This window comes from Bubalus kerabau, unplaced genomic scaffold (genome assembly GCF_029407905.1).
Source record: "Bubalus kerabau isolate K-KA32 ecotype Philippines breed swamp buffalo unplaced genomic scaffold, PCC_UOA_SB_1v2 scaffold_40, whole genome shotgun sequence".
Classification (NCBI taxonomy): Eukaryota; Metazoa; Chordata; class Mammalia; order Artiodactyla; family Bovidae; genus Bubalus; species Bubalus kerabau.
Genome location: NW_026577894.1, coordinates 277,154 through 294,902, shown reverse-complemented (window position 1 = coordinate 294,902; position 17,749 = coordinate 277,154). Strand labels below are relative to the sequence as shown.

Below are 17,749 nucleotides of genomic sequence, written 5' to 3'. Positions count from 1 at the left end.
GAAGGGGTGAGGCCGGGTGAGGTCAGGCTACAGCCGTGGGAGGGGAGTGAGTTCAGCCTGGGGCAGTTGGTGGCCTTCCTGCGCCCGTCAGGGCAGAGCCGCCAGCCTGAAAAGGAGGGCGCTGCTGAGCCCGGGGGTTGAGAGCGCTGGTTCCTGCTGTGGTCCCGGAGCTCCCCTGAGACCGGAGGGAGGCCATCTGCCCGTGAGTCCTCTCCTGCTTGTCTGTCAGCTTGTTTGAACCACACTGGATTTTCTGTCCAGCTGGCTACGTGGAGACCCTGGAAATGCTCCTATGTGAATTTTGGCTGGCTTCAGGGAAGAAATGCCAGATGACACTGGGAGACTCCAGTTTAATCTGGATTCAGGTCATGTCTCTTGAAAGTGAAGTGAAAGTCCCTCAGTCGTGTCTAACTCTTGGCAACCCCATGGGCTATACAGTCCATGGAATTCTGCAGGCTAGAATACTGGAGTGGGTAGCCTTTCCCTTCTCCAGGGGATCTTCCCAGTCCAGGGATTGAACCCAGGTTTCCTGCAATGCAGGAAGATTCTTTACCAGCTGAGCCCCAAGAGAAGTCCAAGAATACTGAAGTGGGTAGCCTGTCCCTTCTGTAGCGGCTCAGCGTTCCCAGCCCAGGAATCAAACCAGGGTCTCCTCATGGCAGGAGGATTCGTTACCAGCTGAGCTATCAGGGAAGCCCAGTATCTCTTAAGGCCAGCTATTCATTGATATCTCTTAAGGCCAGCTATTCATTGATATCTCTTAAGGCCAGATATTAATTGTAGAATTAATTAATTGTAGACCCTAATTAGTCTTCATGGGATTAAGCTGGCAACCTGCTAAGGTAGCAATTGATGTCCTTTATCTAGAGGACAAAACGGGGGCTCACAGAAGTGGGTAACACAGCTACAGTAAGGAAGTGTGTACCTAGACAAACCCCCCAGATCTTCTGTTAGAACTCAGGGAAGCCATGTGGTGTGGCTTGTCCATGTGACGGGGGCTAAGGCACCCAGCCCACACTGGATACTGTGGGGACCTGACTTGGTAACTGCCTTCTGGCAGCTCTGAGACTCACAAAAGCAATTTGCACTGAAGAGAGGAGGGACACCTCTCTTCATCCCCCCCACCACACCCTCCGGGTACTCCCACACCCTGCCCCCTTTCTCTTTCTTTGTAAGGGAATAAGTGTCACGCTCATGTGACCACATTGGCTGTCCACTGTTCACGAGCTACCACCTGGAGCTGCTACCGGAGAGGCCAAGAGCCTTTGCCCCTGAGTACCTCTCTTTGCTTTGCACTGTGGGGGCCCTCCTCCACACCTGCACACCAGAGGCCATTTCTGAGGCATGCAGGGACCCTCCTTCAGTTTGCAACAGGTTGCATCCATCGCTGTCCTTTCAGTGCTTCCCTTGACACTCAGCTCCTGAGCTCCTTTGTCTGCATTGCGGCCCACCTGGCTGCCACGGGAGGGACAGAGCTGACCATGAATCCAAAGCTCAGATCTGACAGGCAGGAATCTGTGTATAAAGGGCCTGATTAATCATGCTGTAGAGGCTGTAGTGGGCTCCAGGGATCCGTAACCAGGGCTTGGGCCAAAGTGACTCCACAGCTGTTTTAATGCCTGGGGAGGGTTCTGGCTACAGTGGGGGTGGGGTGAGTCTCCTGAGGTTCTGAAGGCCCACTGTGCAGGTTCATGGCACACAGAGAAGAGAAGGCGGAGTCCTTTCCTGGAGCTGGTGGGCTGCGGGCACAGCCATGGATGACCAGGAGTCTGCATCTCCCTAGGGGCCGAGGCTGGCGCTGAGGGAATCCTCAGTGAGGATTTTTTTCCTTAAAAGCCATCCTAAGTGACTTCAGCTCCATTGCTTTTTGCCAAAAACCTGCAATGATCCCAAGAGCTTTGTACACTCCAAGGGTGGTGACTGGACGTGGAGCCCAGCACAGACCCAAGTCAGTCCTGCCCTGAGTCCCACGGGCCGGCCACACCCTCCCCCTTCCTTGGCCTGGCTTTCTTCTGCCAGGACCCCCAGAATGGTGGAAAGGCAAGTGTGGCCTCAAGCTGAGGGGCCCAGCCTGGGCTCCAAGCCCCTGGGGGTCCCCTTGGGACGTCTGGTGGACCTAGTTCCCCCTGCCGTGGGGCAGCTCTCTCTCGGGGACTGTCGTGTTTCTTTGCTTTCTGTTGTGATGGGGCACCCCAGTTATCTCGGGGCGATGGGAAGTCTGTTGGTGTTACATGCTCCTGCCTTAGATGGGGAAACGTTATTGCTGCATTGACGCTGCTCACTCGATACTGGGTATCTGTTAAACACAAATGGCAAGGGGAACAGAGCAAAACAGAGAAAAAAATGGAGAGTTGCTGGGTTGCCTCAAGTCTCACCTGTGATTAAGAGTGTGTACAGCCTGCACGTGAACCCGGGTTCCCACACCTGCCAGCTACCAGGTGCCAGGCGCTGATTTTAGACCCCCAGCTTCACTAAGGAGTCATTGACAGATACATTTTTTGTGTATTTCAAGTCTACATTGTGATGACTTGATGCCCATAGACGTCGTGGAATGAGTGCCCCACATACGCATCGCCTCACACGATTAACTCTGTGTGTGTGTGTGCCTTTTATGTTATTCTTATAATCCATGAACACAATACAGATAGCTCTCCATTTTTTTAGATCTTATTTATCTTAGAAGTTTATAGTTTGCTGTATGTCTTGCACATGTTTAATTAGATAACTTGATATTTTCAGTGCCATTATAAATTCCTAATAGAGATAGAATTGACTTTTCTATATTCCCTTGGTAAATCCACTTACTTCAAATCATTCTAATTGTATTTTTTTATGTATACACAATTATGTCTGCAAATAAGTTCTTTTTTTCCCCTTTGCAACTGTGATAACCCTTTCCTTTTTCTTGACTTATTGTATGGACTAGGATCTCCAGTACAGTGGTGAACAGAAGTAGTGAGAATAAGTATCCTTGTCTCTGTCCAATTATCAGAGGAAAAGCTTTCACTATTTCACCATCACACAGGATATTAGCTTTTTTGTAGATATTTTTATCAAAATATGTAAATTCTTCTCTGTTAGTTTACTAAGCAGTTTTTTCTTAGTCATGAGCTTAAATTATTACATTAAAAATTCTTAAGTTTATCTTCTGCAGATTTTGAAACAGGTGATTTTTCTTTTATGTGGTGATTTAACTTTTAAAAATTTTGTGATTCTAAAACAACCCCAACCTGATCTCAATGTATTCTCCTTCAGTTGGACTTTATTTCTTAGTGTTTTATTTAGGATTATTTCATCTATACTCAGAGTCTGTAATTTTACTTTCTTGTACTTCTTCCTGGTTGGATTTAGTATCAAGGTTATGCTAGTCTTATAAAACAAGGTTGGAGAGTGTTCCTTGTTTACTGCAAGAATTCCTGTGAGATGACTGTTTTCTTCCCTAGAATTTTGGAAGAGTTGATTGGCAAAACCGGTTGGTTTCATTGTGGGGAGGCTTTTAATTTCAGATGTAATTTTTTTATGCAAATAAAATTTTCTCATATTGTATGTCTTCTTGGGTCTATTTCAGTAAAGCATTTCCCCCCTGCTAGGAATTTATTGAGATGAGCAGACTCTCCAATTAGTAAGTGAACTGTGGTTCATAATATCTTTCTTATCTGCAAGATGTGTTGTCTCCCCTTTTAAAAATCCTTGATGCTGGTGATTTGTGCTTTGTCTCTTTTTCTTAATAAGTCTTTCTAGGGGTTTATCAGTTTTATCATTCCTTTCAAAGTGCCAACTTTTGGCTTTCTTTTTAAAGAAACTTCATATTTGCTTTCTGTTTCCTTGTTTTCTGCTCTTTTTTTTTTTTTCCCATCTGCCTTGTGTTTCATTCGCTATGGTGTTTTTTCTGGTTTCTTGGGAGAGGGGCTTAATTGATTTTTAGCCGTCCTTCTTTTCCAGTATACGTGTTTAAGGCTTTAAGTTACCCTCTAAACATAGTTCGCTGCATCGCACAAGTTTGAATAAGCCAGATTTTCATTATCTTTTAAGGAAAAGTATTTTCTAATTTTCATTGTGTTTTTTAAAATTATTAATCAGGAAATTCTTCAAGCAGTATGTCATTTAACTTCGGAATGTTTGGGGAGGTTTTTCTAGTGACCCTTTTTTGATTTCTAGCTTAATTCCATGAAGAGCCCTGTCTTCGTCTTTTTGGGCTACTGTTATAAATCCCGTAGACTAGCTGATAAACAACAGAAAGTTGTTTCTTGTAGGCCTGGAGGCTGGGGAGTCCCAAGCTCACCAGCAGGTGCCTCGTCTGGTGAGGCCTGTTTCCTGGTTCCTAGACTGCCTGCTTCTTCTCCCTGTTCTCGCAGCACAGGAGCCCATTCCCCCCTGGCCTGACCCCTCCCAGAGTGCCTGCCTCCTAGGATCATCACCACCTGCCGGGTGAAGTTTGAGGGCCCATAAACCGTCAGCCCGTTGCAGTCCCTAAGTATACCCTGCATTATTTCAGTCCTTTGAAATAATTTGAGCTTTCCTAATGGCCCAATATATATTCTTTTTGTTATATGTTCGTTGGGCTCTTGAAAATAATATGTATCAGTGGGATGCAGTGTTCCATGTGTATCAGTCAGATCAGGCTTGTCACTCATGTAATTCAGATTCCAGTAGCCACGTTGAGTAAAAGCAGAAGTAGGTGAAATTACCTGTATATATTTTATTTTAGCACACATAAAATATCATTTCAGTGTGTAATCAACATGATAAAACCTAATGAAATAGTTCACATTCTTTTTTTCATGCTAAGTCTTTAAAATCCAGTGTGTGTTTCAGGCTTGCAGCGCATCTCATTGTAGAGCCAGCCACATTTCAGGTACTTCATGGCTGCAGGTGACTACATACCAGGGGGCCGTTCCACGAGAGATGTGTCTTTAACGTCTCCCACTGGGATTATGAACTCGGCTGTTACTCCTTTTCTATTTCTGTCAGTTTTTATGTATTGATATTTTGAGGTTATGTTATTAGGTACATTCAAATTTAGAATCCTCATCTTCTTTCTAGACTTAACTTGTGTCAGTATGAGATGCTCCTTTTTATCACTAATAATGCTTCTTTCTTTAGAGACTATTTGACAGTGATATTGCCACATCAGTTTTCTGTCCTTGTTGGCCTAGGTATCTTTTAGGTTCACCTGTCTAAAAGATATTCCATCTTAACATGTAGCTCTGTGAATAGTGTACAGTCTTCATTGGAATCAGTTTGACACTTTATCTTTTAATGAGAGTATTTGCTCTGTTTATAATGTTGATATTCAGTGTGTAGACACCATGCTGCTGTGTGTTTTCTGTTTGTCCCACCTAGTCTGTGTTCTTTGCTCTTGCCTTCTTTTAAAGCTATGAAGTGTTTCTCTAGTTCTGTGCTCCTCTGTCAGGTTGTTAGGTGCGCATTTGCAGACACAGCATGTGTTTTACACTCAAGACTAACTTAGTACTTTTACTGCCTCCCTGACTCGACTGTTTCCTCCTGTCACTGTTACACTTTGAACTGTTAGATATATATTTGGCGTTAACATCATTGTTTTGTAGAGTTAATATTTACCCTCACAGTTACCTCGTTGTTGGTCTCTACTTGTTTTTTATATTTCCGTCAGAGACTACTTTTCTTTTTCCCAAAGCACTGCCTGAGTATTTTTTTAGTGCATGTGTGTGGGTGATGAGTTGTCTCATTTCCATTTGCCCTCAAAGTCTCTATTTTGCTTTCACTTTCGAAGAGTATTTTTGTTGAGTATAGAATTCCAGGTTGGTGGTTATTTGTTTTTCAGCATTTCACAGATGCCAGTCCATTATCTTCTGACTTCCTTGTTCTTGGAAAGTCAGCTCTCAGTGTTGCTGTGCCACTAAAAGCCACACCTTTTTTCCTCTGAGCGCTTGAACATGCTCTTCTTGCCTTAGGCACCTGCAGAGCTGCTGAAACCAATGTGTGGTTTCATCTTTGAGTCAGTGGTCTGATTCTTGAACCAACTCTTGCCACTGTCCCTGTCAGCCAGTTGAGTCGCTCAGTATCTGACCCATTGCGACCCCATGGACTGCAGCACACCAGGCTTCTCTGTCCATCACCAACTCCCCGAGCTTGCTCAGGCTCATGACCATCGAGTCATTGATGCCATCCAACCATCTCATCCTCTGTCGTCCCCTTCTCCTCCTGCCTTCAGTCTTCCCCAGCATCAGGTTCTTTTCCAATGAGTCAGTCCTTCACATCAGGTGGCCAAAGTATTGGAGCTTCGGCATCAGTCTTTGCAGTGAATATTCAGGTCTGATTTGCTTTAGGAGTGACTTGTTGGCTCTCCTGGCAGTCCACGGGGCTCTCAAGAGTCTTCTCCAACTCCCCAGTTCAGAAGCATCGATTCTTTGGCGTTCAGCCTTCTTCATGGGCCAACTCTCACATCCATACATGACTACTGGAAAAACCATAGCTTTGACTAAATGACCTTTGTCGGCAAAATAATGTCTCTGCTTTTTAATATGCTGTCTAGGTTTGTCATAGCTTTCCTTCCAAGGAGCAAGCATCTTCTAATTTTACTGTCTACAGTAATTTTGGAGCCCCCAAAATAAAGTCTGTCACTGTTTCCATTGTTGCCCCATTTATTTGCCACGTAGTGATGGGGCCGGATGCCATGATCTTCATTTTTTTGAATGTTGAGTTTTGCCAGCTTTTTCACTCTCCTCTTTCACTTTCATCAAGAGGGTCTTTCGTTTCAACCCCTGGAGGCATTTCTTATTCCCCTTTCTCTTTTCTCCACCATGAGAGTCCCCATTTATACTTTTTAACAACGTAGTTTAACAAGGGGCTCCTTCACTATATTCTATCCTTTTTTTCTCTCTTATATATATTTTTTACCTGACCCATCTTTCAGTTCACTGATCATCTCTTCAGCTATGTCCAATGTGATGTTAAGGCCAGAGACTGAGTTCTTAAATTCAGTCACTGTTATTGTAAAGTTCGAGAGTTGATTTTGATTCTCAGAAATTTTTCCTTTTGTCAAGTATATTTTTCAACAGGTGACATTTGCATCTGATACCTCTAGCATACCTCTGATATGCTGATATACATCTGATACCTCTGGATCTGGTTCAGTTTTTTTTTTTCTCTTGGTCCTGTTTGTTGTTACACCCTCTTTTGGTTTTTTGATTGCATGTTGGACATTATGTTTGGAAAACCCTAGAGGTTCTGAGTGATGCTGTCTTCGCCAGAGTCTCCTCTGACACAGACCTCCAGTGGGGACAGAGCTGTCTGTTTACTCAGGGCCTGATGGACTTGAGGCTGGGGGTTCCTTGTAAGCTCAGTCTCAGCAGCCTTCACCCACCTTTCCCCCCGAGCCCAGGGAGGAGCTTTCCCGCGTCTCCATCTGGAAGCCTGGGCTGCCTCCCAGGGCCGCCCTCTTCTCAGCAGGTCCTGAAGCCCACCATCTGTCTCCTGAGCACCACGAGGTGACAGATAGTGCTCAACCGGTTTGGGCAGAGTGTTGGGTCCATTTTCTGACATCCGAACTGATTCACTAGGCCTGCACTCAAATTTTTGTCTTCCCAGCCCAAGGAACCGTCCAGAGCTGTGTTATCCAGTCCCCTCCGCTTGACTTTTTTCCTGCCTTTTCTTCGCAGAGTTGGCTTTGTTCAGATGGCCCGAGGGAAGGAGCGGGCCTCTCAGTCTTCAGCTCCCTCACTGGGCTTCCCTTTTGTTTGAAATCTTGGATTGTGGCTGCCTAAGGACCTCTTTTTAAACTGTGTTTAGCTTTTCTAGTTCTCGGTAGGCTGATCTACAAGCTGCTTGCATCTGTCACTGGAAGTGGGGACACCCTGGGTGTATTCTGTCATCTGAAGCCGCATGTAACAGTCACAGTACTTGTATTGATCAACTTTGATACTGGGGAAAACAAGAACCAGGGGTCCTTGCTTAGTACCCACGGTTGTGTTTCTGGTCAGAATCCCCAGCTTGCCCGGGCTGTTTCAGTGCCACGTGAACTTGGGAAGGAGGTGGAGCAAGCAGCCCACATGGCCTGGACACAGAGGAGCCGGTCTCCCCTCTTCCCTTGCCCCTGCCAGCCCAGGGCAGGCCTTGCGATGACAGGCTGCTGGCGGTGGAGGCCAAGGCTGAGGAGGGAGGGGTTACGTGACCTGTATTCTGTGACATGGTCACATGTGGGTTTTCTATTTCAGTTTGGAAAAATGACTGCTTTTAGTCTTCCCTCCAGTTTCACTTTAAGGTGGAAAATGAAGATTTTATTCTTAAAGTTGAGCACAGTGATTTTACAGTCTTTTTGAAAGCAACAGTTGAGGTTTTAAAAACACATCTCAGAGAACTCCAGTAGATAAAGCCCAAAAGAGAGAACGTGGTCAGGGTGAACTGCAGGCGGGACCCCAAACTGTACTCTGTCTCTCCCAGAGTGTGTAATTCGTGAGATGGGTGGATATAGGACCCCAAGCACCCTGGGGACCGAGGTCCTCAAATGACAGCAGAGGTCCAGGCTGAGCCAGGAGCAAGTGGCCTGTGCTCTGGCTAGTGGAGAGCCGCGAGGGTGGGAGTGGGGCCAGGAGAGGGGTGGGAGACTCGGGGGCGGAGGGTGGTGCAGCACCTGGTGGGCTCTGGGAGGCGCTGGCTGTCGCGGCTCGAGGCAGGGACACCCCTGAACCTCCACCTTGCAGCCCCCACGGGGCAGAGTCGTCTGACAGCCCAGGGTCGAAGTTAAAAGGGCGAGTTCACAGCAGGTTGAATGAACCCCTGTACCCACTGTGGGTTCATTTTAAGTGCCTGGAGCGAGGTTGGTCAAGCCCTTGCTGAGCTCGAGTGAGGGAGTCAGTCAGGGAGGACCGAGCTCAGGGTGAGAGTGAGGGGCAGCTAGCGTGGTGAGTCCTCCTCAGCCGGGTGGGTTCTGGGGACGCCCTTGAGTTCATGGGTGCCCTTTCAGTAGCCTCACTGGAGGCTTGTTTGGGGCTTAAAGGGGGGCAGAAGCCCACTTAGAAGATGTGCTCATTCCCAGGGGTGGTGGTTTCTGAAGGAGTTCATACTGGTCGGTTCGACTGTGACCCAGTACCTTGCAGGGTCATGTTTGACTGGGGGCCTGAGCCACGGGCACGGCCTTCCTTCTCCCACACCCCACACTCACCTGTCGTCTTTTTGGCAGCCCGTCCCCCCTCTCTGCACCCTTGACGGTGGGCCTGAGCCCAGCCCCCCTGTTACCACAGAGCCCCTTGTGACTGAGTGGGTTCCAGTTCCGGGCTCGTAGGAGACGTGCTGGAGGCAGAGCCTTCATGCCATTTCTCCTTGAGACAGTGGTGCTAGTGGTCATAGTGTGAGAGCAGCGGTCATAGTGTGGGAGCGGTGTGTGTGAGAGTGGTGTGTGAGAGCAGTGTGTGTGAGAGCGGTGGTCATAGTGTGAATAGCAGTGGTTGTAGTGTGAGATTGGTGGTTTTAGCTCAGGAGCGGAGGTATCCTGCCATGAAACAGCAGTTGCCCCCGAGTGGGGGGCTGCCCCCATCCGCGAGGATGGGTTGCAGCAGGGCCCGCCTGTGGGCGCTTTTTCAGTGCTGCAACCCCAAGGCAAAGGCCAAGACAAGGAAGAACTTGGCCTCGGCCCAAGTCCTGTAAGGAGAGTGGCCTGAGGGGATGTCAGGATGCATTTAACAGGAGGCTTCCTGTGTGCTGTTTTAGATCTGTCAGGAATTCTCTGCTCCTTATTAATTCCTGAATACTCAGGAATTAAGAGGAGAGGCAAGCCTCTCCCGCGGGCTGAAGAATCCAGGCATTTCCTTCATTAATTTTTCTATAAGTGATAAGTACCCTCTTCCTTCTTGTGAACCATACGGTAAAAGTGACTGCTTACAACTCTCTCTGTCTTTAATATGGATCACCTATGTTTTGTAAGTCTGGAATTTTAATTTTTATCTTTGCTGAGAATAACTACCTTGTAAGACAGTATATATTTCCACATCATGTTGATTAAAACACCTTTGTTCCATCAGAGCTCTGGTCCCCGTGTCTTTCTTTCTCTCTCTCTCTCTCTCTCTTTTTCAGGCTGATCCCTTGGAGCTCTGCAAAGGCTCTCTGAGTTCACTTTCCTGCCCGGGCTTCTAAGACCCTCTCGAGAAGGCACTCTGTGTGTTCACTCCATTGAGAGGGCACCTGAGGCCTCCGTGAACAGAGCAAGTCCCGTGTCGGGGGCTTTATTGGCTTTCTGCATAAGCCAAGGACTATCAGCCTCTTTCTGTCCCTTACCTTCTTATCATCAACTCCGGACCACCAAGTTCTGGTCCATTAAAGGACCTCAACAAGTGGCACCCAGAACAGGGACTTGGTACACGTAGGCAGATTCTTGGACGGAGTGACCGCAGGGCCTATTGAGGCCAGTAAGTACTAAGACATGGGTAAAAAGGCTGGAAAGCCCCATCACTTTTCTACTTTACTTCATCACTTATTTAAAGTTCAGGGATCTAAGGAAATGCATGCTGATTTTTTAGCTAGATTAGAAACTACTATTTCCCGTAGTGTATTTGGAGAAGCCAAAAGGCAACTAGAGAAATTATTTGCTTTACAACTCTCTCTCTCTTTAATATGGATCGCCTATGTTTTTTAAGTCTGGAATTTTAATCTTTATCTTTGCTGAGAATAACTACCTTGTAAGACAGTATATATGCCCACACCATGTTGATTAAAACACCTTTAATTACTTGCAAATTACTTGCATTATGTGATAATGCAAATCAGGGATGTCAAAAAGCTATAGCTCCAATTCGTGAGAAAGGGACTATTGATTATTTCAAGGCTTGTCGCAATCTAGGATTAGAAACTCAAAAGATGCAAATGGTAGCTGAAACAATAGCTGCTGCCTTAAGAAAGGGAAATAAAGGATGTTTTACATGTGGAAATAAGAACCATTTAAAAAGGGATGGCCCTAAGAAAGCTTAAAAAAAAAAAGAAAAGAAAAATATATAAAGATAAAAGACCTCCAAAAATCTGCCCTCGCTACAGTAGAGGAATGCATTGGGCTAAAGATTGTAAGTCTAAATCTGGCATTGAAAGGAAACCTATTCCAGAAAACTGCAAGCAGGGACCCCCCAGGTCCCCTTCAGCAAAAACCTGAGACAAATTCCATCTTTTACCTGAAACCCTCAACATCTGGCAGTGTTGCCATCGATATACCAGCTTTGGTTTTAGATACTATGAAGTTAACGAGCTCTACTTAAATTCAAATTCACGTGAACTGAAAAATATTAAATATATATAATTATTTAAATATGAATATAATTTAAATATAATTGTTTGCTAATCTAATTAAGACATGTCTTAAGTCATCAACATTATATAATACTTTTCTTATGCCTAGGTTTAAGGTAAACTAAATTTGTCAACAAAAAGGTAACTCTTTATATAGATATATATATATGTATGAGATAAAAACTTTTGGATAAACTGTTAAAAGTAATTATAGTTTTAATAGAATAATCTATTATTATAATCTGTTATTATAATCTAAAATAGTCTCTTAGGATTAGAATAACTTAAATTTCTAGAGTTGTACTAAAACTAAATAATAAAAGTTTATTAAACAGCTAGGTCATTTCCAAATAAAATAAGATTTTAAAACATTAATTACTAAACATTAAATTCCTCTTACAAAAAGTTTTTCTTACAGAAAAACTAAAGAGATTTTAAACTATTAATAAATATATTTTATAATGTATAATATATTGATATATATAAATATAAATATATTCACCAATCTATAAAATGCTAATATACAAGACACTTCATAGTTGCTAAGGAAAAGTGAGATATATGCTTTTAATAAAAAGATATAAGATATGACATACTGAGATATACATCCCACATTTTCCCTGTGGGCCACTGCTCATTTAACAAACAATACAATTATTAAAATAACTTGGAAGAATGACGAGCCTATTTGGACAGAGCAGTGGCCCCTCACGAAAGAGAAATTACAGGCGGCTAAGGAACTTATAGATGCACAACTAGAATTAAAACATATTGAAGAATCTTGTTCTCCTTGGAACTCTCCTATTTTTGTCATTAAAAAAAAAAAAAATCTAACAAATGGCATCTCCTAACAGACCTTAGAAAAGTTAGTGCATCTGTGAAACCTATGGGTGCATTGCAACCAGGACAAGATTGCTTTTTAAATATACCTTTACACCCTTTAGACGAATAGAGATTCGCTTTCTCTCTCTCTTCTCCTAATCATATTAGACCTCATGAACGGTACCAATAGACTGTACTGCCACAAGAGATGATGAATTCTCCCACCATGTGTCAGTACTACGTAACCAAAACCCTTGAGCCTGTGAGAAAGCAATTTCCTAACTTTCTTGTTATTCACTATATGGATGATATATTGTTTTCGGCTCCATCTATCTTAAACACTGAACACATGTTTGATGTAGCTCAACTATGCTTTAAAAACTCTAGATTAATCATTGCCCCTGAAAAAATTCAAACCTCTACACCTTACTATTACTTGGGGTTCGTTGTTAATAGGCAACACATTACTCCCGAACTAACTCAGATCCGTGCTGATAAATTATCAACCTTAAATGATTTTCAAAAGCTCTTAGGTGATATTAATTGGATTAGACCTTCTTTAGGCATTGCTAATTATCAACTGAATAGTCTATTTAGTACTTTAAAAGGAGATCCTGATTTAAATAGCCCTCATTCACTTTCTCAAGAGGCACGAGAAGAACTCTGTTTGGTGCAAAATAAATTACAAAAACAATTTCTTACTCGCATCAAAATAGATTTACCTCTAGAATTGTTTATACTCCCCTCTAATTCTCCCACAGGACTTATTGCCCAACAAGAACACCCAGTAAAATGGATCTATACCCGTTTTATGGAAATAAAGTCACTTACACCCGACCTTGATTTAATTGCTCTAATCGTTATCAGTGGAAGAATTAGGACTAAAACTCTAATTGGCTCTGATCCTCATAAAATTGTAATACCTATCAATAAATACATATTACAGGTATTCCTTATAATCCACAGACACAAGACATAGTCAAAACAAACACATCACACACTAAAGTTACAAATAAAAAAAATTTTTAAAAGGGGAATACACAGGTACACTACTGTCTTCCTTATCTAAAGCAGACTTTACTAGGTTCTAACATTTTCTAAACCTATAACTATTGTTACTACAGCTTTATTTGTTTTAAAATTTTTAACCTCTTCTTAAGATTCGACCCAAGGGGGCCCCCGGCATTCAAAATGGAGATGAAATAAGAACCCCAGGAAGAAGAAATTCCAATACGGGCCATGTCTGCTCCAAAAATCTCCAGAAAGCACCACCCTCGGCGGCATCACCCCGATGATCTCCTCACTTGGAGACAAATAAAAGCCCTACTAATCAAGCTGAAAATTTGGTCTCTCAACAAGGGTTGCCTCCGAGTCCTGAATACATTCTCCTGGCAATGCTCAGTCTTTTGGCTTGTGCCTCCCCCTGCTCAAGCTCAGACTAACACCCAACCCCCCTCTATTACAGGTGGTCTAATGGACAGAGAGAGGACCAATCATTTCAACTAATGACTCTATACATATGCTTTCTCCCCTAGTACATGAAAGGGCCTTCACACCCTGGGCAGGAAAGAAAACTAATTAATATTTCTTTAGGCTATGAAGTCCTTCCCTTGTGCATGGGCCCAGCAAAATTGTGCATAAACGTCAGCCGACAAATTTGGGCTGACAAACTTGGGCTTTCGTCCTGCCTCCAAAAGAAGACTTTCAGACACTGCTTGGATTATTTACTGCCCTTTCTTCGTCTGTAAACCATGTTTATACTACTGAAACTTTAGGGAAAGAGTTAGGGAAAGAACAAAGAACTTTATGCAAAGGGTTTACGTATAAAAACTTTACTTATACTCCCATTCCTTGGGACAAATGTCAAACCAAATCAAGAAAATCAATGTTTGTGGCTAATCATACAATTGTTGATTGGGGACCCCATGGTATGTGGTTATCTGACTGCTCAGATGATATTAACAACACTGTGTGTGATATGGAAGGTCACTGACACTATGATGGAACATTACTATGACAAACGACTTCTTGAGTGGCTTGACCATGGATTAGCCCCACCTCCTCCTAAGATCGTCCTCGATAAACAGAGTGGGTCTGAACAATGGGCCATTTGGAAACTTGCTGCGAGCATCAGAGCACCGAAGAACTTGGAACTTGGACCGGACATTTCATAGGGACCAGTCGTCATAGTAACTATTTCTTTTGCTACAGTCAGTCATATTTTATACAGGCCTGTGTCCCACTTCCTTTTGTTATAGCCATAGAAAATTTACAATTTAATAAGACTTTTACGTTCTGTAACTTGTATTAATTGCAAACTATATACTTGTATTAACTCCTCTATTTCTTTAAGCTTTTTGTGTTATTCCTGTTCACGTCAATCATAGTGCCTACAACTGGGAACAAATCAAATTTCATTTACAAAATATACGTGATAATGCCTCTCTGAATGTACAATTACTATAAAAGAAAATCTTTAAAACCTTTTCTAAAAATCTGCCCTCTTCCCCTAATTTGGAAACCTTAGCTGAACAAATTACCTGGGCTAGACCCGCGAGGATGGTTTCAAAGTATTACCCACAGTATCGGGTCTGGAACTGTAGCTTTGGTGATTGTCTTGATAATTATATTTGTTGTTTACCATCGCCTTTCTATAAGGTTGGTTAATACTAACCAAACTCATTTGGTCAAGACCTTTTTTTTTTTTTACAAATTTAATAAAATAGAGGGAATTGTCAGGAAGCATTTAACAAGAGGCTTCCTGTGTGCTGTTTTGGATCTGTCAGGAATTCTCTGCTCCTTATTAATTCCTGAAGAGGAGAGGCAAGCCTCTCCCGCGGGCTGAAGAATCCAGGCATTTCCTTCATTAGTTTTTCTATACAGTGATAAGTACCCTCTTCCTTCCTGTGAACCATACGGTAAAAGTGATTGTATACAACTCTCTCTCCCTTTAATATGGATCACCTATGTTTTGTAAGTCTGGAATTTTAATCTTTATCTTTGCTGAGAACAACTACCTTGTAAGACAGTCTATATGCCCACACCATGTTTGATTAAAACACCTTTGCTCCATCAGAGCTCTGGTCCCCGTGTATTTCTCTCTCTCTCTCTCTCTCTCTCTCTCTCTCTCTCTCAGGCTGATCCCTTGGAGTGCAGAGGCTCTCTGAGTTCACTTTCCTACCCGGGCTTCTAAGACCCTCTCGAGAAGGCGCTCTCCATCTTCACTCCATCGAGAGGGCACCTGAGGCCTCCGTGAACAGAGCAAGTCCCGTCTCAGGGGCTTTACTGGCTTTCTGCATAAATCAAGGAATATCAGCCTTTTTCTCTCCTTTACCTTCTTATCGTCGACTCTAGACCACCAGGTTCCAGTCCATTAAAGGACTTCAACAAGGTGAGAGCAGCCAGGGACTACGCCCATCGGATTGGCCCTCACCCAGTGAAGCATTGGGGTTGTGTTTCATTTTGTTAGCATAGTTGTGGGCCCTGCTGGCCAGGGCATTTTGGCCTTAGTGGGCAGGATCGACCCCAGCAGTTTACCTTGTAAGAGGTTGTCCAGCTGCCACGTAGAGGATGGGCGGGGGCCCCACAAGAAGGGAAACACTGGCTGGAGGAGTCACGGGGGCATGTGGACTGAGCTATCAAGTCAGTCCTTGAAGCAGAAAGGCTAAGCCCCTTAATGTCTCCCTTCTTCCAAGGAAAGTATACACTGGCTGGAGGAGACTCTGGGGCATGAGGATCGAGCTAGAGAGTCAGTCCTTGAAGCAGAAAGGCTAAGCCCGTTAATGTCTCCCATCTTACAAACCACAGAGCAATGTGTCCAGTGTTTTAATGACGGGTACCTACTGCTTACGTGTATGACATACACCCTCATAGCTTCACATGTCTACTACATGCCTCTTACAAGTGCTGGGCACTGTTCTGGGTGCTGGACACCCAGTATGTAGTAGGGGATACGTAGCCCAGGATCTTTCTGTTTCTGCAAAGAAAAACAGAAGAACGAAAGACTCCGTGTGGTTCAGCTTGAGCAAGTGCACCACGTGGACGGCCCTGCGTGCATGTAAATTGTGGTAAAATACATATAACATAAATTTTACATTTTACCCAGTTGACTGAATGACTGGGTGGCTTCAGTGGAGTCAGGCTAACAGATGGCCTTGGGGTGCCATCTGCCTTTGTCCCAGAGGAACACTCCAAAGCTTGGTGGCCTTGTAGACCTTCCCTTTATTCTTCACTCTCCCCAGTGGCTCTAGGTCATTGGTCTGTGTGTCATTTAAGAATCTCTTTATCCACTTTGTTGTTAGGTTTATGTTTTGGAAAGCTTCTCAGGCGTCCCTGGGTCTTGAGAAGGCAGGCTTGGATTCCGGGTTCTCCCCTGCTGCGTGCCTGCCAGGTCGAGGTGGAGGCCAAAGGCCAGTCTGAGTTGTGGTGGTCTGTGTGGTCTTGGGGTCAGTGGACCCCCTCTCCTCTGGAGGGGCGAGGAGATCCTTTGTGTGAAGCCTGGAGAGACTTGACAGGGTCAGTCTTCACAGTCTTGCTCTCTTTTTAATTTATGTTTGCATTTAGTTTCTCATTTAAGTGTTTTCCAGGAGTTTCCAACTCCTAGTGTAGAACTCAAAATATGCAGGGAGCAGCTTCTTAAAAGAGAAGGAGAAATTGCTGAACTGAAAGCAGAAAGAAGCAACACCAGGGTCAGCAGGGGGATTCTCACGTGTTGACATTTGCCCCACGTGGGTCACCGCTAGCCTCTGTGTTGCTGTCTTTAAACTCTGTCTGATTTTCAAGTCATTTTTCACATCTTCCCACTGAGAAGACCAGGGTGGATCAGTTTGTGGTTCTCATACCTTACTTCAAATTTATGATGAGAGCTAATGTAATTTTAGTACCTTTGAGAGGGGAGTTCTCAACTTACATTTTTGTCCATGCTACACTTTGTGCGGGATCTTAGTTCCCCAATCAGGGATTAAAACCCATGACCCCTGCAGAAGGGTGGAGTCTTAACTACTGGGCCCCTGGGGAAGTCCACTCTTAACTTTAGGCTGAACTGACAGGATTCCAACGTGCCTTAGCATGTTTCCAGCTGTAGCGTGAGGCTGAAAGGAGTTATCGGCCCTGAAGTCAAGCATGAGGTTGAAAGTGCCCCTTTGGCCCTGCCCTGCAGCTGCTGTTGGAGCACCTGGGGTTACTGGTTGCCCGGTACATTCCATCCTTCCGGATTACAGTGGGCAAGCGGCAGGCACAGTCCCCAGCTAACGTGACCAGCGAGGTGGAGGTGCTCAGGGCACTGAAACTGCTGTTTGAGCACCACAAGGCCCTGGACGAGAAGGTACCAGCCACCCATCCATCCTGGATTTGTACACTTAGTGCCTTGTTTTGACCTCACCGATTGCCTGGAAGTGCTGTGTTCCTTCCCTCTCAAAACAGGGCTAAGGCTTCCTTTCCCCCTTAGGGACTCTCCTACGGCTCTCTAAGCCATGAGGAAGACCTGACTAAGGTGATTGCACTCAGGAAGTCATAGAAAAGCAGTCACAGGAGGAGAGCCAGTTGAAGGAGCGCCTGGCAGCCCTCTCTTTCCACGTTACAGATCTGGAGGAAGACCTGGACACGGCCAGGAAGGACCTCCTCAAGTCTAAGGACAGGAACACGAAACTGCAGTGGGACATCCGCGAAGTGAGTGACG

At 44.5% G+C, this 17,749-nt stretch overlaps 1 long non-coding RNA gene across 1 annotated transcript; it reads left to right on the top strand.

Annotated features, from left to right (window-relative positions):
- Window positions 1-31: 31 nt before the first annotated feature.
- LOC129640767 (uncharacterized) lies at window positions 32-15,147 on the top strand. The gene is made up of 2 exons (XR_008708974.1): window positions 32-202; window positions 13,233-15,147. It is a non-coding gene; the product is annotated as an uncharacterized LOC129640767 (long non-coding RNA).
- Window positions 15,148-17,749: the final 2,602 nt, after the last annotated feature.